This window comes from Phalangium opilio, unplaced genomic scaffold (assembly GCF_054372755.1).
Source record: "Phalangium opilio isolate 3A_F unplaced genomic scaffold, DU_Popi_V2 ptg000810l_1, whole genome shotgun sequence".
NCBI lineage: Eukaryota > Metazoa > Arthropoda > Arachnida > Opiliones > Phalangiidae > Phalangium > Phalangium opilio.
The window spans coordinates 737,903-759,477 of NW_028324253.1; the positions used below are offsets into that span (position 1 = coordinate 737,903).

The following is a 21,575-nucleotide window of genomic DNA, read 5'->3' on the forward strand; positions in this document are numbered from 1 at the left end:
ATATGTAATTTTTTAAATTAATTTAGAGGGAATGGATCGATTAACAGTAAAATCATTTGATTGAATTTAATATTGATTAAGGATTAAATGGTTAAAAATAACTTAAAAAATTGCAATATCTGAAACTTCAGTCAAATGATAAACCTCACACATATCGTTTGTTTTTTCGGCCTTGGTCCAAACCAAGCCGTTTTTTATAATCTTAAAGACGGCCTTATTGCGGGTATAAAGTTTAAAAAAAAAATCTCCTTTTTGAAATAACGTCTGCTCTTTTCAACAGTCTTCACTATTATTTAGTACAGTGGTTCCCTATATCCTATGGTTTTCGGGATCTATATGTAATATGACGCGTGACTCTCATGCTCCCAAGATTCCTGACAATAAGTATCTAAGTTTAATTGCCCTCCGGGAAAAGAAATGTCTATAACCTCACTTCCAGTGTCGTTACATTTATTGAAGTCTCTTGGGCGTACCTATATAATGAGTAATTTTAAAAATCAACGGTGACAATTGAGATTTGAAAATGAAATTTCTAAATACTTGTATTTGAATTATCGATTATTTCCCATAAATTCAAATTCAGTTTGCGCCATTTTTGCCGTCCAATTAAATCCTAGCACGAATTTGAAGATTGAAGACAAAAGTAGCAAGCCTCGTCTTGAAGACATAATTATTTATAAGAAAACTTTGTACTTGCCTTTGAGTACAGAGTTTGGGTAATGCCTCGATAACACCACCCTAAACTGCTCTTCTTGTTGTCAAAAACACACTCGCTTCTGCGATTTGAACTGTTGCTTATGTAACAGAAATGAAAATGATGAATATTTAGAAGAAATATCTTGAAGCTTGACGTGATGTAAATGATTATTTTTTTTCGATAATTACTTTTTTTCGCCGCCTCAGAGGATCTGGTCAATATAATTTCTAATAAACCAATATTAGAAAAGTTGGATAGTATGAATTGAACGAAAACTAATAAGGTTTACTACGGTAATCATTTCTACTGTTGTTTATCATGAGAAAAACATTACGGTTGGCTGGTTTTCCAATTAGACTATTGTCGTTCGATTGTTTTGTGGAAAGTATTGTAGGTCAGGTTTCAAGGTCTATTCAGACTACACTAAATCATCTTACGATCACGTCGGTGAATTATTTTACTGGTTTAATTAGTAATTAGAATGTAAACGATTCGCTTGTTTAGTTTGAAAATTTTCAGTTTCGTAGGGCACTGCAGTGCTTTGAAATTAGTGACTTAAGGCTCTTTATCAATTTTCCAAAAGAACGGACCATGTTTAATACTTTAAAATTTAGTCTTTGGTATTGACAATTTAATCTTTGGACTTAAATCAATTAATTTTATAGATGTAACTTCACTTAAGTGAAAACATTATCTTTTTTTAATTTTGGATTCTCTATGGCCGCCCTATAATATTTGTTTAAATGAACGATAATATTTCGGATTTGAAAATTCGTGTTTTATTTCTGTCCACCAAATTCAAATACAGTTTGTGCTAGGTTTTTCAAGTTCTAACGTGAAACTATAAATGTGATTTTGCTGAACTACGCAAATTGTTCTATCAACAGGTTTCTTGAAATTGTGTATGAAACGCAAACGCTCTATGTATTTGTCAGTTTATTTTTCTACTAAACAATTAATTTAATCTTAATTGATATGCTAACATTGTTGACAATCGACTATTATCTGTATTTATTTTAAGTGCGTAATTTCCCTATATACAGTATGAGTAAATTTAAAATGACGTAACATTTTCCTGGTAGAAAAATGTTTGTGTTTCTGAAAAATTCGCTTTCGTGTCGTGACATTGTGTTTTCAGATAGTGTTTAAGCAAAGTGGTTGAAGATTATTTCGGTGAAGACGGCAGCTAATGTTCCTGACAACATCACGAAAAGCATGTAGAAAGGAACGAAGACGCTACTCAGGTCCAAATCAGTCGTTCTTTTCAACGGTCTCTTCCAAGTGATCTGTTGAATTAGGTAATTCTTTTCGAAATCCCGATAATTGAAAACTTGCGTTTCAAAAAACGGTTCCAGACTGTAATAAAAGCAGTCGTCAAAGCTCGTTAACAATTCTGCGATAAAACTTGTACGGACCTCAGTTGGAGGTTTTCGTGAAATTGCGGACTGTTTCTCAACCAAGATATGTTGAAAATGTAGTGCATGTAGTCGAAGTTTATTGCTTGTTGCGAAAAGTATAGACCTTGGCTTTCATAGAAGAACCTTTTAAACTCGGGATCTCTTATAAGGATTTCTCCCATCATCCAAGTCAAGGCAAAATCGACTATTATGAGAGCTTTTTCCCCGGAAAGAATCGGTTTGTATCCATCAAGATCCAAATATTCAAAGTTAGGCGTCAACAGTTTCTCCTCATCCTGCGCGTCAAGCCATTCCTGACTACTGGGTCCTGGGCTGCCTATAGATGGGCACCAATGACATCAGAGTAATGGAGGACTTACCACGGAAACGATAAATTACCAAATAGTTCAGATAATCGGAGTTTCGCTTTCTTTTACGATTGTTGGTGCAATTCCCGAGTTGATTAAGTCCGAGAGGGTGTCGATGTAATTGTAGCTTTCCATCGAGAACTCCGTCCGCAAAAAACAACCCAAGAAGAACAGAATGAAAGCCACTCCGATCAGCCACGACGAAGCGATTAAACGACAAGTAATATTGGGCAAAACGGAGAGAATCGCTGAAGGAAACAAAATTATGTTTCACTAAAGTGTTAGCCATCTGTCTCTGCTAATCAGTAATTACTTACGTTCGATACAGAAGAGCGACGCGTTGTCCCAGACATTTTCCAGGGTTTCTTGGGCCATTTTCCTGACAACTCTCTTGGTGGGCAACGATTTGTATTTGTTGGTTACGTAGGAGTGAACGACGAGCAAAAGTGACAGAAGAACCAAGGTTGACCCCATTAAAATTAGCACCTAATTTACACACGAATGTAATTAAATGATTTGGGTATTGTAATAGAGCAAAATTTACATTAGTGTCCATATTTAAGAAGTCAAAGGTAGTGGTCAAGACTTTCTTTGGGGGACTAGACACGATAATCAAGCTGGCTCTTCCGAACACCGGAGACGGACTGAAATATTTCTCTTGACCGTAGAAAAATGAGCTTGGCAAGACTTGATGATAACATTAGCATTCCAAATGAGAGGATTAAAATCAAACGTCTAAATGTTTTTCTGATTTTGGTTTTACGTACGTTGAAAAAATCTGGAGCAATATATATATAAGAAAGCTGTATTAATGTCCTTCGAAAATGCACCTAAAATCATCGAAAACAATTAAGCTAACATATTTCTTAATTGTTAGGTTATATTCCTTTCTGAGTGGTTTTTAAAATACTTCATGTTTAAGGATCGTTTTAAATAATCCGCAATGACATTGTACATTGACTCTTGTTGCTCAATCGCCCAAGTTTCCTGATAAGAAACATTGAAACTTCAATTTCTCATCGTGAAAATGAATTGGCGGAGTCGCGAGACCGAATATTGATAAACTCACCGATATTGTCGATACATTTATTGGTGTTTCTTGAGCGTACCTTTAATAAATAATTTAATATTCAATTCGACAATAACATTTAAGACGTGAAAATTCAAATTATACCTGTATTTTAGGTATCGATTATTTCCCATAAATTTAAGTTTCGTTTTCGTAATTTTTGCGTTCCACTTAAATCGTTGTACGGTTTCGAAAATTGAAGACAGTAGTAGAGAGCCTGATCTAGAAGAAATAGTAATTTAAGATATATTTATGAGAAACTTTGAGCTCGCCTTTGAGTTTGGGTAACACGTCAGTAACACCACTCTAAACTTTTCCTTTTTTAACCTTACACTCGCAGCTGCGCTTTTAACGGTTCCTATAGGGTAACTGAATTGAAGACAGTGAATATTTGGAAGAAATCTTGAAGCTTGACGCGATCTAAAAGTGAATTTTATTTCTATGATTACTTTTTTTCGACGCCTCAGAGAATCTGGTAAATTTTTTAATTTCATAAAACCATTAGAGAATTGTGGTTAGTTTGAATTGGAAGAAAACTAATAAAATTTTCCTACTGGAATCATTTCTGCTGTTGCTTGTCATGGAAAATACATTATGACATTATGGTTGGTAGGTTTCCAATTACATGACTATTGTCGTTCGACTGTTTACTGGAAAATAATGTAGGTCTGGTTTAAAGGCCCTTTCAGACTTGGCTAAAATCATCTTACGATCACGTGACTGAAGTCTATATAGGCTGGGTAGTATAATCCCTGTTTTTACCCTATGAATAGTATGTTCAAAATGACTAAAGGTATTTTCAAACGATACAACTTTTCTACTCACTTAGATAAATCAACTTGAGTTGAGTAAACTGGTTGGGTCGTGCAAATATAAGTTGGACAAGTTAAATCACCATATTAAAAATTTATCGTTGACCAATTTTTGCTGTTTCAACTTTTTAACCCATCTTTGATGTATTGTTGCACTAGCTATTTAGTCAGTTCTGTGGTTTCCAATCCAGGGTGAAGATATGAAACCCTGAGTCTATTAAACACTGAAGGGGTGGGGAAAAGTGTACGCTTTGTCGATAAAATTGATCCAGATAGATAAAAAATAAGACAAATTTAGTTGTGATTCGATTGCTAATTAATTTCGCAATAGAGTGCCAATTTTTATTCGTAATAATATTACAAGTACATAACAGCCCATTACGAGTTGGGGTAGATTTCAAATGACGGAACGGGAGTATTACTTTTGAAACAGAAAATATTGTTTTTTCGCTAAGTCACATATAAAAGTTTCAGCGTTTAAGCAAATCGGTCGATGATTATTTCGGTGATGGCCACGGCTACTGTTCCTGACAACAAAGTGAAAAGAAAGTAGAAAGGAGCGCTGACGCTACTCAGGTCCAAATCAGTCGTGCTTTTCAACGGTCTCTTCCAAGTAATCTGTTCAATTAAGTAATCCTTTTCAAGATGCAGATACTTAAAAACTTGCGTTTCAAAAAGTGGTTCCACGCTGTAATAAAAACATTGGTCACCGTTTTAATCGGTTTACTATAAAAATTAGGACCGACATCAGTTGGAGGTTTTCGTGCACTTGCGGTGAGCTTCTCAACCAAGAGGTGTTGTAAATGAAGTGTGAGTAGTCAAAGCCAACGTTGTGCTTCGAAAAGTAAAGACCCGCGTTTTCTGCCAAGAACATTGTACTTTCGGAATCGGATAACAGGTATTCCCCAAAGAACCAAGACAAATAGGGCTCCATTGCGATTAGAGATTTTTCCCCAGAAATAATCGGAATGTATCCATCAAGCTTCCTATAATCCATTTGGGAACTGAAGAGTTTCTCCTGATCCTGCGCGTCTAGCCATTTTTTAACAACGTTATCCTTGGTTGCCTATAGATACGCACCAATGTCATCAACAGAATGGAGGACTTAACACGACAACGACTATATTTACCAATAATTTCAGATAGCCGAAAACTTGGCTTCCTTTGAGCACTTTTGGTGGAATTCCCGATTTTATCAAGTCCGAGAGGGTGTTGATGTAATTGTAGCTTTCCATCATGAACTCCGTCTTCAAGTAACAACCCAAGAAAAACAGAATAAAAGTCACTCCGATCAGCCATGACGCAGCAAGCAGACGACATGTAATGTGCGGCAAAATGGAGGGAATCGCTATAGGAAACATAATTATGTCTGTCGTTTTGGGACCTCACAATCTCTGGTAATAATTACTTACGTTCGGCGCACAAGAGCGAGGCGTTGTCCCAAACATTTCCCAGGGTTTCTCGGGCCAATTTCTTGACAACTTTCTTGGTGGGCAAAGACTTGCATTTCTTGGTTACGATGGAGTAAATGACAAGCAAAAGTGACAGAAGGATTAAGGTAAATCCCATTAAAATCACCACCTAATTGAACCAAGATTGTAGTCCAATGAAATGGATATGGAATAGATTGTAATTATTAGGTTTACTGGAGTGTCCATATTTAAAAATGACAAGGATGTTAACGTGACTTTCTTCGGAGCCGCGGACACGATGATCATCCGGACGGTTTCGTAAACTGGAGCTGGGCTGAAATATTCCTGTCGGCCATCGAAAAATAAGCTTGACTTTTCTACCAGGATAACATTTGCATTCTTAAATAAGAATAAAAGTTATTAAAAATTAGTACCCCTGTATAGACTAAAAGTTTGGTCTTATTTCATTTCACTTACGTTGGAAAAATCAGGTGCATGCGATATCTTATAAAGGTCATTAATGGCCACTTTATGTCCTTCGTAAATTGACCTAAAACCATAAGTTTATATTAAGGAATCATCAACAAATTTTGCTTTTAATCATTAAAAATGTTGAATAATCGTCAGTTTCATACGTTTAAAATTAATAGAGTCAAAATAGGTCAATAATATTAAAATTATCGAATATTCGCTACACCCATTTGACCGAACTTGTGAGAAATAGTGTGTTAACACGATTATTTCTCGTTCGGCCCAATTACTCAATCTATTTTAAGGTAGTATGAAAATACTTTATGTTGAGGGATCGTTTCAAATAATCTTCCATGATTTTGTAAAATGACTCGTGGCTTTTAATCTCCCACGATTCCTGACGAGAAATATTTAAGTTTAATTGCCATTAGAAAAAAGAAATCCATCTGAGGCTTGGGACCGAATGTTGATAAACTCACCCTAATTGTCGATACATTTATTGGAGTCTCTTGGGCGTACCTACCAAAATAAGCTCTTTTTTTCAAATCAACGATAACATTTAAGATTTGAAAATTCAAATTCTAGGTACTTGTATTTAAAATAACGATCATTTCCCATAAATTCAAATTGATTCATTGCCATTTTGAAGTCCAAATCCGAAACCCTCAAAAGCTGTAAAGAGTTGCTGATAAATTTTTAATTGTTATGAAGTAACGTTTTCCTGATAAGAAATATTGAAGCTTCAAATTTGATCATGAAAATGAATTGGCAGAGACGAGAGACCGAATGTTGAGAAACTCACCAATATTGTCGGTACATTAATTTGTGTTCCTTGAGCGTACCTTTAATTAGTGATTTTTAAAAGTCAACGATAGCATTAAAGACTTGTAATATTTAAATTGTGCTCGCCTTTCAGGTTGGGTCAATAAGACCAACCTTAACCACACACTCGCAGCTGCTCTTTTAACTGTTCATATTGTAACAGAAATAAAGACAGTGTATATTTAGAAGTATCTTCAAGCTTGACGCGATTTAAAAGTGAATTTAATATCGATGATTACTTTTTTCGACGCATCAGAGAATCTGATAATTTTTTTATTTAATAAAACCTTTAGTAGAAGAGTGGTGTGTTTTATTTGGAAGAAAGCTAATCAAATTTTGTACGGGAATCATTTCTACTGTTGTTTATCGTGGAAAATACACTATGACATTATGGTTGGTAGGTTTTCCGATTAAATGACTATTGTCGTTCGACTGTTTACAGGAAAATAATGTAGGTCAGGTTTAAAGGCCCTTTCAGACTCGACTAAAATCATCTTACGATCAAGTGACTGTCTATATAGGCTTGGCAGTATAATCTCTCTTTTTACCCTATGAATAGTATGTTCAAAATTACTAAAGGCATTTTCAAACGATAGAACTTTTCTACTCATTTAGATGAGTCAACTTGAGTTGAGTTAACTGGTTGGGTCGTGCAAATATAAGTTGGACAAGTTAAATCACTATATTAAAAATTTATCGTTGACCAATTTTTGCTGACTCAACTTTTTGACCCATCTTTGATGTATTGTTGCTCAAGCTATTTAGTCAGTTCTGTGGCTTCCAATCTAGGGAGAAAATATGGAACCGTGGATCTATTAAACACTGAAGGGGTTGGGTAAAGTGTACGCTTTGTCGATAAATTTGATCCAGGTAGATAAGAAATAAGATAAGTTTAGTTTTCATTCGATTGCTAATTGATTTCACACTCGAGTGCATATTCTTATTCGCAATAATATTACAAGTACATAATAACCCATTAAGAGTTAGGGTAGATTTAAAATTACGTAACGTGTGTAATATTTTTAGAAGCAGAAAATGTAAATTGTGTTTTCAATTTCGTGTCGTCAAATACTAAATTTTCAGCGTTTAGGCAAATTGGTTGAAGATTATTTCGGTGATGGCCACGGCTACTGTTCCTGACAACAACATGAAGAGCAAGTAGAAAGGAACGCCGACGCTACTCAGGTCCAAATCAGTCGTGCTTTTCAACGGTCTCTTCCACTTGACTTGTTCATTCACGTAACCCTTTTCAAGATACAGATACTTGAAAACTTGCGTTTCGAAAACTGGTTCCATGCTGTAATAAAAACATTGATCAAGCGCTTTAATTGGTTTACAATAAGAAATTAGTACCGATATCAGTTGGAGGTTTTCATGCACTTGCGGTGAGCTTCTCAACCAAGAGGTGTTGAAAAGGAGGTGCGAGTAGTCGAACCCAAGGTCGTGCAGCGAAAAGTAAAGACCTCCGTTTTCTGCCAAGAACTTTGTACTTTCGGAATCAGATGACAGGTATTCCCCCAAGAACCAAGAAAAATTTGGGTCCACCGCTATTGGACATTTTTCCTTAGAAATAATCGGAATGTATCCATCAAGGTTCCCATAATCCATTCGAGAACCGAAGAGTTTCTCTTGATCAAGTGCGTCTAGCCATTCTTTGACAACTTTATCCTGGTTGCCTATAGATTCGCATCAATGACGTTAAAAGAATGAAGGACTTAACACGACAACGGCTATATTTACCCAACATTTCAGATAGCCGAAAGTTTGGCTTCCTTTGAGAACCATAGGTGGAATTCCCGCTTTGATCAAGTCCGAGAGAGTGTCGATGCTATTGTACCTTTCCGTCGTGAACTCCGACCTCAAGAAAGAACCCAAGAAAAACAAAATGAAAGTCACTCCGATCAGCCACGACGAAGCGAGCAGACGACAAGTAATGTGGGGAAAAATTGAGGGAATCGCTATAGCGAACATAATCATGTCTGTCGTTATGGCAACACAATCTCTGGTAATAATTGCTTACTTTCGGCGCACAAGAGCAAGGCGTTCTCCCAAAAATTTTCCAGAGTTTCTTTTGCCAATTTTTTGACAACTTCCTTGATGGGCAACGACTTGTATTTGTTGGTTACGATAGAGTGAATGTCGAGCAAAAGTGACATAAGGACCAAGGTAAATCCCAATAAAATCACCACCTATTTGAACCAAGAATGTAATTCAATGAAATGGATATTAAATGGATTGTAATTGCAAAGTTTACTGGAGTGTCCATATTTAAGAAGGGCAAAGAAGTGGACGTGACTTTCTTCGGAGCCACGGACACGATGACCGTCCGGACTGTTTCGAAAACCGGAGCTGGACTGAAATATTCCTGTCGGCCCTCGAAAGATGAGCGTGATTTTTCAATCATGATAACATTTGCTTTCTAAACAAACAAGAGTGATTAAAATTTCTATATCTGTTTACCCTAATTTCTCTTTCACTTACGTTGAAAAAATCAGGCGTGGTGGATATTTTAGAAAGCTCATTAATGGCCACTTTATGCTCTTCGTAAATTGACCTGAAACCATAAGTTCATAATTTTTCATAAATCAATTCAAGGTAATATGAAAACTACTTTATGTTGAGAGAACGTTTTAAGTAATCCGCCATGATTGTGAATAATTACTCGTGGCTTTTAATCTCCCAAGCTTCCTGATAAGAAATATTTAAGTTTAATTGCCATCAGGAAAAAGAAATCCATCTGAGGCTTGGGGCCGAATGTTGATAAACTCACCCTAATTGTTGATACATTTATTGGAGTCTCTTCGGCGTACCTATATTAATTAATTAATGTTAAAATCGAAAACAACAATTAAGATTTGAAAATTCAAATTCTAGGTACTTGTATTTAAAATATCGATCATTTCCCATAAATTCAAATTCAGGCTGCGTCACTTTGAAGTCCAAATCCTAAACTCTCAAAGGCTGTAAAGAGTTGCTGGTAAATTTTCAATTGTTATTAAGTAACATTAACAGCGGAAAGAGTAAAATTGTAAATTGTGATTGTTTTCTAATAAGTCTATAAATACTCAAACATAAAAAGACTCATTATTTAGTATGGCTTTTAATAAAAGATTTGACTTATATACGGTAAGTGACCGTTGACAAATTACGTAAGGAAAATAAAACAGACATTTTTAATACAAAAAAGTAACAATAGGAAAGATTTTCGTTGAAAATAAAGATTCGAGATTCATACTTTGAAGTTAATGTGCTATTCTACAGGGCCAGCCAGTAGGCCCTTGTAGATATGACTTGATACTCTTTTGTAACGTTAAAGCAAAATTCACATGCTTTTACCAATTTTCCTATGGAGATTAACATGGGGTTTTTCGTGATATTTAACCACCTCTAACTGAAAAACTAGAGTGAAGTTACTTTTCGGAATACTCTTAATTTAACAATTAAGTATTCAAGGTGTGCGATCGGGTAGTCTAATCAGTCTAATTATGTTAATTTTAGTTAATTACGGAAGTACGGCTCTTGAGTTAAACGTCAGGTTAACCTTTTAGCGCGCTGTACCCATTTCTTCAATTTTCAACCAGATTGAGAACAAGGAAGCGTCGAGCTTTGTGCCTGATAACAAGTTAAGTTGACATTTTTAGTTTGCTTCATTCTGTGGAAGTTCAACCTAAAGCGCAAGCAGCCTGCGTCCGCAAGTCGCGTGATCCAGGAGGCTATGATCTTAAGAACTTGTTTTTGAGCAGTCGACGCTTGTTTAGTATTTTCCGAGCTTGAACAACTTTATTTGGATTTTCTAACTAACTACAACACCCTTAGAAACAAATACTTTGTTATCAGGTCGTCTAAAAAAGTAATTCAGGTAAACAATTACAGTTAATAGAGGTTTTAATATCGTTTGAAATACGTTTTTCGACGTTCTTTGCGGCCAAGGCTTAGGAAGTCTCTGTAAAGACTGCAAATTCTGCAATATAGTCTTTATAGTGTCATTCCTCTTTAAAGATTATTAAAAAAGCTAATTTCCAGCTCCTTTTTGGAATTCTGTTGTCTGTAGTCTGCTTCGTTTCCTGCTAGAAACATATCCTAGATTTTACTGGATTTACGGGGCCCTTCCAATTTGAAGTAAAAATGTTATATCTATTCAATTTCTTAACGTGTTGATACTTGAAATAGAGTGTTTTCACCTTGTGAAAAGTTAGAAAACTTCAAAATACTACTGGAATGATGACAAAAAGTTTAATGTGTTTTCGCTAGGGAAGTTAAACGAGTGGTGTTTACGTTAGCTCAGTTAATTCAACATTCCCATATGAGGTATACAGGGTTTCATTATTTGTTAATCTCACTAAAATTCTCCTAATTTGAAGGTGTGTGGTATAATTCCTGAAACTCAACCAACGCATCATCATTCGTTAAAACAATTTTTAATCCTAATGATGTTACGTAATCATTTTTTAAACAATTTGTTACCAACAGTGGATTGTTTAATCCATAAATAGAAGTAACAGTGGTGCTGGCTAATCCAGGAGGACAGTGTCGTTATGTAGTTTTATTAGTGAAATAATTTTCATGTTTACATCAGCGGAGATTTTTCCAACGTAACCACGTGGCAGTCAAAGAGTTACGCTGTTCGCCAATCGGTTACAAGCTATTTCCACAGTCCACATTGCCGTTTGTTTATTTGTCTAAATTGCTATGAATTATTTACGCATTTGATGTAATTACTGACATGAAAGCCAAACTATAGAATAGCATCATTCATTAACTTATTTCATAGATGTTCTTTCCGTTACCGCAAATTTAGCAAGGGTATGATAAAAATTGAACGCAATGTGTTGGAATAATCAAAAACTACTCTAAACATTTCAATAAAGGTCAATTATTTATTCAAACTCTTTTTATAACCTAAATGAACACTGTCGAAACACAATCCAGGTTTAATTTAAACTTAATTAAGTATAATTAAAGTGAAATTAAACCAAAAATATACATTTTTTCGGGATAAAAACTAAAATAACTTTTAAATAAACTATTTAAATAAAATTAAAACTACCCAAGCCGTTGGTAAAGCCAAATGTTTTCTATTTCACTCTTAAATTAATTTAAATTATCTTTACAGTACATTAAGGCGCAAAATTCTTAATTTTAGGGTAAAATAAGAATCAAAAACTCCACAAAAATGCAATTATGGTTAATTATTTAGTGAAACTCATTTTATAACCTAAATGGACACTGGCGAAACAGGATTCTACGTTAATTTCAACTTAATTAAGTATAATTAACGTGAAATTGAACCAAAAATATACATTTTTCTGGATAAAAACTGAAATAACTTTTAAATAAACTATTTAAATAAGATTAAAACTACCCAAGTCGTTGGTAAAGCCAAATGTTTTCTATTTCACGCTTAAATTAATTTAAATTTTAATTAAAGTACTTTAATAGGCGTGAAATCCAAAAGTTTAGGGTAAAATAGATAAAGTTCGGCAAGAATCAAAAACGACACCAAACATTTTAGCCTGTTAAGAGTTAACTACCGCCTTTAGACTGAAGTAACAGATATTATACAAAAATGTCTTGGTTTGAACCAAGGCCGAAAAACAAACGATATGAGTGAGGTTTATCAATTGACTGAAGTTCAGATATTGCAATTTTTCTTTAATTATTATTATTATTAATTTAATCCTTAATCACAATTTATTTCTACCAACTGATTTTACTGTTAATCGATTTATTCCCTCTAAATTTATTCAAAAAATTGCATACCTACGCTTTTTCAAGAACAATTCCATTTTCCGAAAACATTTTATCATGAAATTATTTTGAAGGGATTTCGTATCGGTGTTCACTAACATGTAAGCACCTTAACGGAAATAGTTTTAAATGTTAGTGGCTTGACAATTAATCTTCAAGTTTGCACCACTAGTAGTCTTTTCAACGGTTACAATTTGCTGAGAAGACGGATATTCGATAAAATATGATAAAGAGAATTTATTTTTCACGGACTAATTAATAAAATAATGCCGTTTACGGTGTTATTACGCGTGATCCATAACCAATGAACAAGAAGCGCCTAAAAAGTAGCAAGAAATGGCGACATTTCAAATTTTGGTAGAGTTTTGACCAAGAAACTCTAGTAAGGAGGCAAAAGTTCCTTGAAAGTGATATCCAAGGTTAAATGCATAAATTCGCGCATCACCCTAATTTTTCCATCCGCTATAAAAAATTTACATTTTCTTTTCGAATTATGTCAAAGATTGTTTGCTCTTTTTAGGAAGTCAGCAGAATATTTCAAATATTCATTATTGATCCCTCAATATATATTCCCTTCAAAATAATTAATTTCATGATACAATGTTTACGGAAAATGGAATTGTTCTTGAAAAAGCGTATATATGCAATTTTTAGAATAAATTTAGAGGGAATAAATCGATTTACAGTAAAATCAGTTCATAGAAATAAATTTTGATTAAGGATTAAATTAATAATAATAATAATAATTAAAGAGAAATTGCAATATCTGAACTTCAGTCAATTGATAAACCTCACTCATATCGTTTGTTTTTCGGCCTTGGTTCAAACCAAGACATTTTTGTATAATTACCTATATGTTGGTAAAGGCTCAATTGTCCACTCCTCAATTGTTCGAAGCCACATTCAAAACTGGGTTGGCGTGTGAACACTATCCTCTCGTTTTACCTCAAAGTAATTCTTAGTTTCTGATCATGATATTATTTTTACATATCCGAGTGACGATGACGTCACAGAGGTATTACACTGGACGTTTTTGTGTGTGCGTCTGTCACCGCGTTCCCAGTTGGCAAATCGGAGAAAACGAGTGCCCATAAAGCAATGGTTGGTTTCCACTCCATAAGCATCGTTAGGGTTAAGATGCACACGGTGATCGGCTAGGATTAAGAGAAACGTCAAGCCTCTGAATAGCAGCTAGGGCTTCCTCCTAGGGTTGGCAACTACCTATCCAGTCCGGTTTAAACCACCTGGTTTAATCCGGATTAATCCACTTAAAAAATCCACCTAAAATATCCGGCTTAATTATGAGTGGGGAAAAATCAATTATGTGCCTTAAAAATAATTAAAATACAACCAGAAACAAGGCAAAAATATATGAAGCGATAACTAAAGATTACTTACTATAAATGATAAAACTAATAGTTATGTTAGCAGTTACTGTCCAGTTACAGCTTACAATATATTACCAGTATTACTCGAACTTAAAGCATAACGTGGTTCCAGTGGATCCCCTACTCCAGTTTTGGCTTGGGAAAGCTAGAGCCATTTGTGAGCGGGATTTATACGTGCATGTATAAATCCCGCCCACTAGCCTTTGCCAAGCCAAACCCGGAGATTAGAAGGAAAGTCCCCTTGTAAGGGATCCACTGGAGCCGCGCTAGTGTTAGGCTCGTGCACTCAGGAAACAAATAGATTTCATGAAAACCTTTTAGCAGTTAGACTAGAAGACAATTTTTATTGGAACCGGGGCTAGGGGTCGGGGAGTGCCCCAAAGCTCAAATAAGAGCTAAACAGAAGTACTTTGCCTTCAAAAAAACCTAAAATGACTAGTTTTTTTAAAAAATCCGGATAAATCCAATAAAAACCACTGGTCTGGATTTTATTCAAATTATCCGGATTTTTGCCAACCCTGGAATCAAACCACATGTTCGTTACATGCCGAAATACACCGAAGCACAAGCAGTGTGTGTAATCTACCATTACGTCATTAACCACGTCAAAATTATTTAATCCTAACAAAACTGATGGCCCTTTAATACCATTTCTATAGCAATTTCTCAACCCTAGCATCATTTAATACTTTTAAATGGGTACGTTGTTCGATATTTTCGTATCCATTGTAAGGGTAGCATCTCTTGTTATTATAGTACACCCCACGATGGAAACACCACGGACAACCATACTCCCCATTAAATTGTGTCATATTTAGCAGACTGCATTGGGCAATGGTATCGACTGAGCAAGGTCCAGAAAAAACTTTAGATTTAATTATCTTATTGTCTTTAGTTTTCCACGTCACACCCTCGGTTGATAAAAAATTCATCGTGTTTACGAAGGGCTTTAAAAAGCTGTTCATATTTCGCTTTTCATACCCAAACCAAAGACCAGCAACTAAAGTGTTTCTTTCCCTTGCTTTTAATGGTAACTCAATAAGCGTTATCTGTAGTGGCCATAAATTAAATTTCGAGGATCCAAAAACTGGAACACCGTCGGTGTTCCAAGTTATGGAAAAATCGTTTTTTAATGGCGATGTTCCTTTTTTTGTATCTATAAGATTCTGTTATGTCAGACTAATAACCATAAGCTTCATCTTATTAATCCTAGAAAACAAATGAGGCTGACAGAGGTGGGATACTAACCCACGCCTCCGAAGAGTCTGGTGCCTAAAACCAGCGCCTTAGACCTCTCGGCCACTCTACCTGGTAGCATACGTCACCTCAGACTAATATGCATAAGCTTCATCTTATTAATCCAAGAAAACAAAAGAGACTGATAGAGGTGGGGTTCGAACCCACGCCTACGAAGACTGGTGCCTAAAACCAGCGCCTTAGACCACTCGGCCACGCTACCTTAGAGAAAAAGTCACCTTAGACTAATAAGCAAAACTTCATCTTATTAATCTTAGAAAACAAAATAGGCTGATAGAAATGGGATTCGAACCCAAGCCTCCGAAGAGACTGGTGCCTAAAGCCAGCGCCTTAGACCACTCGGCCACTCTACCTGGAAGCAAAAGTCACCTCAGACTAATAAGCATAAGCTTCATCTTATTAATCCTAGAAAACAAAAGAGCCTGATATAGGTGGGATTCGAACCCACGCCTCCGAAGAGACTGGTGCCTAAAACCATCGCCTTAGAACACTCGGCCACTCTACCTGGAAGCAAAAGTCACCTCAGACTAATAAGCATAAGCTTCATCTTATTAATCCTAGAAAAGAAAAGAGGCTGATAGGGGTGGGATTCGAACCCACGCCTCCGAAAAGACTGGTGCCTAAAACCAGCGCCTTAGAACGCTCGGCCACTCTACCTTGAAGCAAAGGTCACCTCAGACTAATAAGCAAAAGCTTCATCTTATTAATCCTAGAATACAATATAGGCTGATAGAGGTGGGATTCGAACCCACGCCTCCGAAGAGACTAGTGCCTAAAACCAGCGCCTTAGACCACTCGGCCACTCTACCTGGAAGCAAAAGTCACCTCAGACTAATAACCATAAGCTTCATCATATTAATCCTAGAAAACAAAAGAGGCTGACAGAGGTGGGATACTAACCCTCGCCTCCGAAGAGACTGGTGCCTAAAACCAGCGCCTTAGACCTCTCGGCCACTCTACCTGATAGCAAACGTCACCTCAGACAAATAAGCATAAGCTTCATCTTATTTATCCTAGAAAACAAAAGAGGCTGATAGTGGTGGGATTCGAACCCACGCCTACGAAGAGACTGGTGCCTAAAACCAGCGCCTTAGACCACTCGGCCACTCTACCTGGAAGCAAAAGTCACCTCAGACTAATAAGCATAAGCTTCATCTTATTAATCCTAGAAAACAAAAGAGCCTGATAGAGGTGGGATTCGAACCCACGCCTCCTTAGAGACTGGTGCCTAAAACCAGCGCCTTAGACCACTCGGCCACTCTACCTGGAAGCAATAGTCACCTCAGACTAATAACCATAAGCTTCATCTTATTAATCCTAGAAAACAAATGAGGCTGACAGAGGTGGGATACTAACCCACGCCTCCGAAGAGTCTGGTGCCTAAAACCAGCGCCTTAGACCTCTCGGCCACTCTACCTTGTAGCATACGTCACCTCAGACTAATATGCATAAGCTTCATCTTATTAATCCTAGAAAACAAAAGAGACTGATAGAGGTGGGGTTCGAACCCACGCCTACGAAGAGACTGGTGCCTAAAACCAGCGCCTTAGACCACTCGGCCACTCTACCCGGAAGCAAGAGTCACCTCAGACTAATAAGCATAAGCTTCATCTTATTAATCCTAGAAAACAAAAGAGCCTGATAGAGGTGGGATTCGAACCCACGCCTCCTTAGAGACTGGTGCCTAAAACCAGCGCCTTAGACCACTCGGCCACTCTACCTGGAAGCAATAGTCACCTCAGACTAATAACCATAAGCTTCATCTTATTAATCCTAAAAAACAAATGAGGCTGACAGAGGTGGGATACTAACCCACGCCTCCGAAGAGTCTGGTGCCTAAAACCAGCGCCTTAGACCTCTCGGCCACTCTACCTGGTAGCATACGTCACCTCAGACTAATATGCATAAGCTTCATCTTATTAATCCTAGAAAACAAAAGAGACTGATATAGGTGGGGTTCGAACCCACGCCTACGAAGAGACTGATGCCTAAAACCAGCGCCTTAGACCACTCGGCCACTCTACCTGGAAGCAAAAGTCACCTCAGACTAATAAGCATAAGCTTCATCTTATTAATCCTAGAAAACAAAAGAGCCTGATAGAGGTGGGATTCGAACCCACGCCTCCTTAGAGACTGGTGCCTAAAACCAGCACCTTAGACCACTCGGCCACTCTACCTGGAAGCAATAGTCACCTCAGACTAATAACCATAAGCTTCATCTTATTAATCCTAGAAAACAAATGAGGCTGACAGAGCTGGGATACTAACCCACGCCTCCGAAGAGTCTGGTGCCTAAAACCAGCGCCTTAGACCTCTCGGCCACTCTACCTGGTAGCATACGTCACCTCAGACTAATAAGCATAAGCTTCATCTTATTAATCCTAGAAAAGAAAAGAGGCTGATAGGGTTGGGATTCGAACCCACGCCTCCGAAAAGACTGGTGCCTAAAACCAGCGCCTTAGACCACTCGGCCACTCTACCTTGAAGCAAAGGTCACCTCAGACTAATAAGCAAAAGCTTCATCTTATTAATCCTAGAATACAATATAGGCTGATAGAGGTGGGATTCGAACCCACGCCTCCGAAGAGACTAGTGCCTAAAACCAGCGCCTTAGACCACTCGGCCACTCTACCTGGAAGCAAAAGTCACCTCAGACTAATAACCATAAGCTTCATCATATTAATCCTAGAAAACAAAAGAGGCTGACAGAGGTGGGATACTAACCCTCGCCTCCGAAGAGACTGGTGCCTAAAACCAGCGCCTTAGACCTCTCGGCCACTCTACCTGATAGCAAACGTCACCTCAGACAAATAAGCATAAGCTTCATCTTATTTATCCTAGAAAACAAAAGAGGCTGATAGTGGTGGGATTCGAACCCACGCCTACGAAGAGACTGGTGCCTAAAACCAGCGCCTTAGACCACTCGGCCACTCTACCTGGAAGCAAAAGTCACCTCAGACTAATAAGCATAAGCTTCATCTTATTAATCCTAGATAACAAAAGAGCCTGATAGAGGTGGGATTCGAACCCACGCCTCCTTAGAGACTGGTGCCTAAAACCAGCGCCTTAGACCACTCGGCCACTCTACCTGGAAGCAAAAGTCACCTCAGACTAATAAGCATAAGCTTCATCTTATTAATCCTAGAAAACAAAAGAGCCTGATAGAGGTGGGATTCGAACCCACGCCTCCTTAGAGACTGGTGCCTAAAACCAGCGCCTTAGACCACTCGGCCACTCTACCTGGAAGCAATAGTCACCTCAGACTAATAACCATAAGCTTCATCTTACTAATCCTAGAAAACAAATGAGGCTGACAGAGGTGGGATACTAACCCACGCCTCCGAAGAGACTGGTGCCTAAAACCAGCGCCTTAGAACACTCGGCCACTCTACCTGGAAGCAAAAGTCACCTCAGACTAATAAGCATAAGCTTCATCTTATTAATCCTAGAAAAGAAAAGAGGCTGATAGGGGTGGGATTCGAACCCACGCCTCCGAAAAGACTGGTGCCTAAAACCAGCGCCTCAGACCACTCGGCCACTCTACCTTGAAGCAAAGGTCACCTCAGACTAATAAGCAAAAGCTTCATCTTATTAATCCTAGAATACAATATAGGCTGATAGAGGTGGGATTCGAACCCACGCCTCCGAAGAGACTAGTGCCTAAAACCAGCGCCTTAGACCACTCGGCCACTCTACCTGGAAGCAAAAGTCACCTCAGACTAATAACCATAAGCTTCATCATATTAATCCTAGAAAACAAAAGAGGCTGACAGAGGTGGGATACTAACCCTCGCCTCCGAAGAGACTGGTGCCTAAAACCAGCGCCTTAGACCTCTCGGCCACTCTACCTGATAGCAAACGTCACCTCAGACAAATAAGCATAAGCTTCATCTTATTTATCCTAGAAAACAAAAGAGGCTGATAGTGGTGGGATTCGAACCCACGCCTACGAAGAGACTGGTGCCTAAAACCAGCGCCTTAGACCACTCGGCCACTCTACCTGGAAGCAAAAGTCACCTCAGACTAATAAGCATAAGCTTCATCTTATTAATCCTAGATAACAAAACAGCCTGATAGAGGTGGGATTCGAACCCACGCCTCCTTAGAGACTGGTGCCTAAAACCAGCGCCTTAGACCACTCGGCCACTCTACCTGGAAGCAATAGTCACCTCAGACTAATAACCATAAGCTTCATCTTATTAATCCTAGAAAACAAATGAGGCTGACAGAGGTGGGATACTAACCCACGCCTCCGAAGAGTCTGGTGCCTTAAACCAGCGCCTTAGACCTCTCGGCCACTCTACCTGGTAGCATACGTCACCTCAGACTAATATGCATAAGCTTCATCTTATTAATCCTAGAAAACAAAAGAGACTGATATAGGTGGGGTTCGAACCCACGCCTACGAAGAGACTGGTGCCTAAAACCAGCGCCTTAGACCACTCGGCCACTCTACCCGGAAGCAAAAGTCACCTCAGACTAATAAGCATAAGCTTCATCTTATTAATCCTAGAAAACAAAAGAGCCTGATAGAGGTGGGATTCGAACCCACGCCTCCTTAGAGACTGGTGCCTAAAACCAGCGCCTTAGACCACTCGGCCACTCTACCTGGAAGCAATACTCACCTCAGACTAATAACCATAAGCTTCATCTTATTAATCCTAGAAAACAAATGAGGCTGACAGAGGTGGGATACTAACCCACGCCTCCGAAGAGTCTGGTGCCTAAAACCAGCGCCTTAGACCTCTCGGCCACTCTACCTGGTAGCATACGTCACCTCAGACTAATATGCATAAGCTTCATCTTATTAATCCTAGAAAACAAAAGAGACTGATAGAGGTGGGGTTCGAACCCACGCCTACGAAGACTGGTGCCTAAAACCAGCGCCTTAGACCACTCGGCCACGCTACCTTAGAGAAAAAGTCACCTTAGACTAATAAGCAAAACTTCATCTTATTAATCTTAGAAAACAAAATAGGCTGATAGAAATGGGATTCGAACCCAAGCCTCGGAAGAGACTGGTGCCTAAAGCCAGCGCCTTAGACCACTCGGCCACTCTACCTGGAAGCAAAAGTCACCTCAGACTAATAAGCATAAGCTTCATCTTATTAATCCTAGAAAACAAAAGAGCCTGATATAGGTGGGATTCGAACCCACGCCTCCGAAGAGACTGGTGCCTAAAACCTGCGCCTTAGACCACTCGGCCACTCTACCTTGAAGCAAAGGTCACCTCAGACTAATAAGCAAAAGCTTCATCTTATTAATCCTAGAATACAATATAGGGTGATAGAGGTGGGATTCGAACCCACGCCTCTGAAGAGACTGGTGCCTAAAACCAGCGCGTTAGACCACTCGGCCACTCTACCTGGAAGCAAAAGTCCCCTCAGACTAATAAGCATAAGCTTCATTTTATTAATCCTAGAAAACAAAAGAGCCTGATAGAGGTGGGTTTCGAAACCAAGCCTCTGAAGAGACAAGTGCCTAAAACTAGCGCCTTAGACCACTCGGCCACTCTACCTGGGTGCAAAAGTCACCTCAGACTAATAAGCATAAGCTTCATCTTATTAATCCTAGAAAACAAAAGAGGCTGATAGAGGTGGGATTCGAACCCACGCCTCCGAAGAGACTGGTGCCTAAAACCAGCGCCTTAGAACACTCGGCCACTCTACCTGGAATCAACAGTCACCTCAGACTAATAACCATCAGCTTCATCTTATTAATCCTAGAAAACAAAAGAGGCTGACAGAGAATGGGTTCGAACCCACGCCTTCGAAGAGACTGGTGCCTAAAAGCAGCGCCTTAGACCTTTCGGCCACGCTACCTTGCAGAAAAAGTCACCTCAGACTAATAAGCAAAAGCTTCATCTTATTAATCTTAGAAAACAAAATAGGCTGATAGAAATGGGATTCGAACCCACGCCTCCGAAGAATCTGGTGCCTGAAACCAGCGCCTTAGACCACTCGGCCACTCTACCTGGAAGCATAAGTCACCTCAGACTAATAAGCATAAGCTTCATCTTATTAATCCTAGAAAACAAAATAGCCTGATAGAGGCGGGATTCGAACCCACGCCTCCTTAGAGACTGGTGCCTAAAACCAGCGCCTTAGACCACTCGGCCACTCTACCTGGAAGCA

The 21,575-nt window shown here is 38.3% G+C and overlaps 1 long non-coding RNA gene and 26 other non-coding genes across 27 annotated transcripts; all 27 read right to left on the reverse strand.

Annotated features, from left to right (window-relative positions):
- Positions 1–6,278: 6,278 nt before the first annotated feature.
- LOC149587854 (uncharacterized) lies at positions 6,279–6,745 on the reverse strand. Its single transcript, XR_016380168.1, has 3 exons — positions 6,706–6,745; positions 6,547–6,623; positions 6,279–6,305 (listed from the first exon to the last, which is right to left on the reverse strand). It is a non-coding gene; the product is annotated as an uncharacterized LOC149587854 (long non-coding RNA).
- An 8,818-nt stretch (positions 6,746–15,563) lies between these two features.
- Positions 15,564–15,643, reverse strand: TRNAL-UAG (transfer RNA leucine (anticodon UAG)). Its single transcript has one exon. It is a non-coding gene; the product is annotated as a tRNA-Leu (tRNA).
- A 69-nt stretch (positions 15,644–15,712) lies between these two features.
- On the reverse strand, positions 15,713–15,794 carry TRNAL-UAG (transfer RNA leucine (anticodon UAG)). The gene has a single exon. It is a non-coding gene; the product is annotated as a tRNA-Leu (tRNA).
- A 374-nt stretch (positions 15,795–16,168) lies between these two features.
- TRNAL-UAG (transfer RNA leucine (anticodon UAG)) lies at positions 16,169–16,250 on the reverse strand. Its single transcript has one exon. It is a non-coding gene; the product is annotated as a tRNA-Leu (tRNA).
- Positions 16,251–16,472: 222 nt separating this feature from the next.
- On the reverse strand, positions 16,473–16,554 carry TRNAL-UAG (transfer RNA leucine (anticodon UAG)). The gene has a single exon. It is a non-coding gene; the product is annotated as a tRNA-Leu (tRNA).
- A 70-nt stretch (positions 16,555–16,624) lies between these two features.
- Positions 16,625–16,706, reverse strand: TRNAL-UAG (transfer RNA leucine (anticodon UAG)). The gene has a single exon. It is a non-coding gene; the product is annotated as a tRNA-Leu (tRNA).
- A 222-nt stretch (positions 16,707–16,928) lies between these two features.
- Positions 16,929–17,010, reverse strand: TRNAL-UAG (transfer RNA leucine (anticodon UAG)). The gene has a single exon. It is a non-coding gene; the product is annotated as a tRNA-Leu (tRNA).
- A 70-nt stretch (positions 17,011–17,080) lies between these two features.
- Positions 17,081–17,162, reverse strand: TRNAL-UAG (transfer RNA leucine (anticodon UAG)). The gene has a single exon. It is a non-coding gene; the product is annotated as a tRNA-Leu (tRNA).
- Positions 17,163–17,384: 222 nt separating this feature from the next.
- Positions 17,385–17,466, reverse strand: TRNAL-UAG (transfer RNA leucine (anticodon UAG)). The gene has a single exon. It is a non-coding gene; the product is annotated as a tRNA-Leu (tRNA).
- Positions 17,467–17,536: 70 nt separating this feature from the next.
- Positions 17,537–17,618, reverse strand: TRNAL-UAG (transfer RNA leucine (anticodon UAG)). The gene has a single exon. It is a non-coding gene; the product is annotated as a tRNA-Leu (tRNA).
- Positions 17,619–17,840: 222 nt separating this feature from the next.
- Positions 17,841–17,922, reverse strand: TRNAL-UAG (transfer RNA leucine (anticodon UAG)). Its single transcript has one exon. It is a non-coding gene; the product is annotated as a tRNA-Leu (tRNA).
- A 70-nt stretch (positions 17,923–17,992) lies between these two features.
- On the reverse strand, positions 17,993–18,074 carry TRNAL-UAG (transfer RNA leucine (anticodon UAG)). The gene has a single exon. It is a non-coding gene; the product is annotated as a tRNA-Leu (tRNA).
- Positions 18,075–18,296: 222 nt separating this feature from the next.
- TRNAL-UAG (transfer RNA leucine (anticodon UAG)) lies at positions 18,297–18,378 on the reverse strand. Its single transcript has one exon. It is a non-coding gene; the product is annotated as a tRNA-Leu (tRNA).
- A 70-nt stretch (positions 18,379–18,448) lies between these two features.
- On the reverse strand, positions 18,449–18,530 carry TRNAL-UAG (transfer RNA leucine (anticodon UAG)). Its single transcript has one exon. It is a non-coding gene; the product is annotated as a tRNA-Leu (tRNA).
- A 70-nt stretch (positions 18,531–18,600) lies between these two features.
- On the reverse strand, positions 18,601–18,682 carry TRNAL-UAG (transfer RNA leucine (anticodon UAG)). Its single transcript has one exon. It is a non-coding gene; the product is annotated as a tRNA-Leu (tRNA).
- Positions 18,683–18,904: 222 nt separating this feature from the next.
- Positions 18,905–18,986, reverse strand: TRNAL-UAG (transfer RNA leucine (anticodon UAG)). The gene has a single exon. It is a non-coding gene; the product is annotated as a tRNA-Leu (tRNA).
- Positions 18,987–19,056: 70 nt separating this feature from the next.
- Positions 19,057–19,138, reverse strand: TRNAL-UAG (transfer RNA leucine (anticodon UAG)). The gene has a single exon. It is a non-coding gene; the product is annotated as a tRNA-Leu (tRNA).
- Positions 19,139–19,360: 222 nt separating this feature from the next.
- Positions 19,361–19,442, reverse strand: TRNAL-UAG (transfer RNA leucine (anticodon UAG)). The gene has a single exon. It is a non-coding gene; the product is annotated as a tRNA-Leu (tRNA).
- Positions 19,443–19,512: 70 nt separating this feature from the next.
- On the reverse strand, positions 19,513–19,594 carry TRNAL-UAG (transfer RNA leucine (anticodon UAG)). The gene has a single exon. It is a non-coding gene; the product is annotated as a tRNA-Leu (tRNA).
- Positions 19,595–19,816: 222 nt separating this feature from the next.
- TRNAL-UAG (transfer RNA leucine (anticodon UAG)) lies at positions 19,817–19,898 on the reverse strand. The gene has a single exon. It is a non-coding gene; the product is annotated as a tRNA-Leu (tRNA).
- A 70-nt stretch (positions 19,899–19,968) lies between these two features.
- TRNAL-UAG (transfer RNA leucine (anticodon UAG)) lies at positions 19,969–20,050 on the reverse strand. Its single transcript has one exon. It is a non-coding gene; the product is annotated as a tRNA-Leu (tRNA).
- Positions 20,051–20,272: 222 nt separating this feature from the next.
- Positions 20,273–20,352, reverse strand: TRNAL-UAG (transfer RNA leucine (anticodon UAG)). Its single transcript has one exon. It is a non-coding gene; the product is annotated as a tRNA-Leu (tRNA).
- A 221-nt stretch (positions 20,353–20,573) lies between these two features.
- Positions 20,574–20,655, reverse strand: TRNAL-UAG (transfer RNA leucine (anticodon UAG)). Its single transcript has one exon. It is a non-coding gene; the product is annotated as a tRNA-Leu (tRNA).
- Positions 20,656–20,725: 70 nt separating this feature from the next.
- Positions 20,726–20,807, reverse strand: TRNAL-UAG (transfer RNA leucine (anticodon UAG)). Its single transcript has one exon. It is a non-coding gene; the product is annotated as a tRNA-Leu (tRNA).
- Positions 20,808–21,029: 222 nt separating this feature from the next.
- On the reverse strand, positions 21,030–21,111 carry TRNAL-UAG (transfer RNA leucine (anticodon UAG)). Its single transcript has one exon. It is a non-coding gene; the product is annotated as a tRNA-Leu (tRNA).
- Positions 21,112–21,333: 222 nt separating this feature from the next.
- Positions 21,334–21,415, reverse strand: TRNAL-CAG (transfer RNA leucine (anticodon CAG)). The gene has a single exon. It is a non-coding gene; the product is annotated as a tRNA-Leu (tRNA).
- Positions 21,416–21,485: 70 nt separating this feature from the next.
- TRNAL-UAG (transfer RNA leucine (anticodon UAG)) lies at positions 21,486–21,567 on the reverse strand. The gene has a single exon. It is a non-coding gene; the product is annotated as a tRNA-Leu (tRNA).
- Positions 21,568–21,575: the final 8 nt, after the last annotated feature.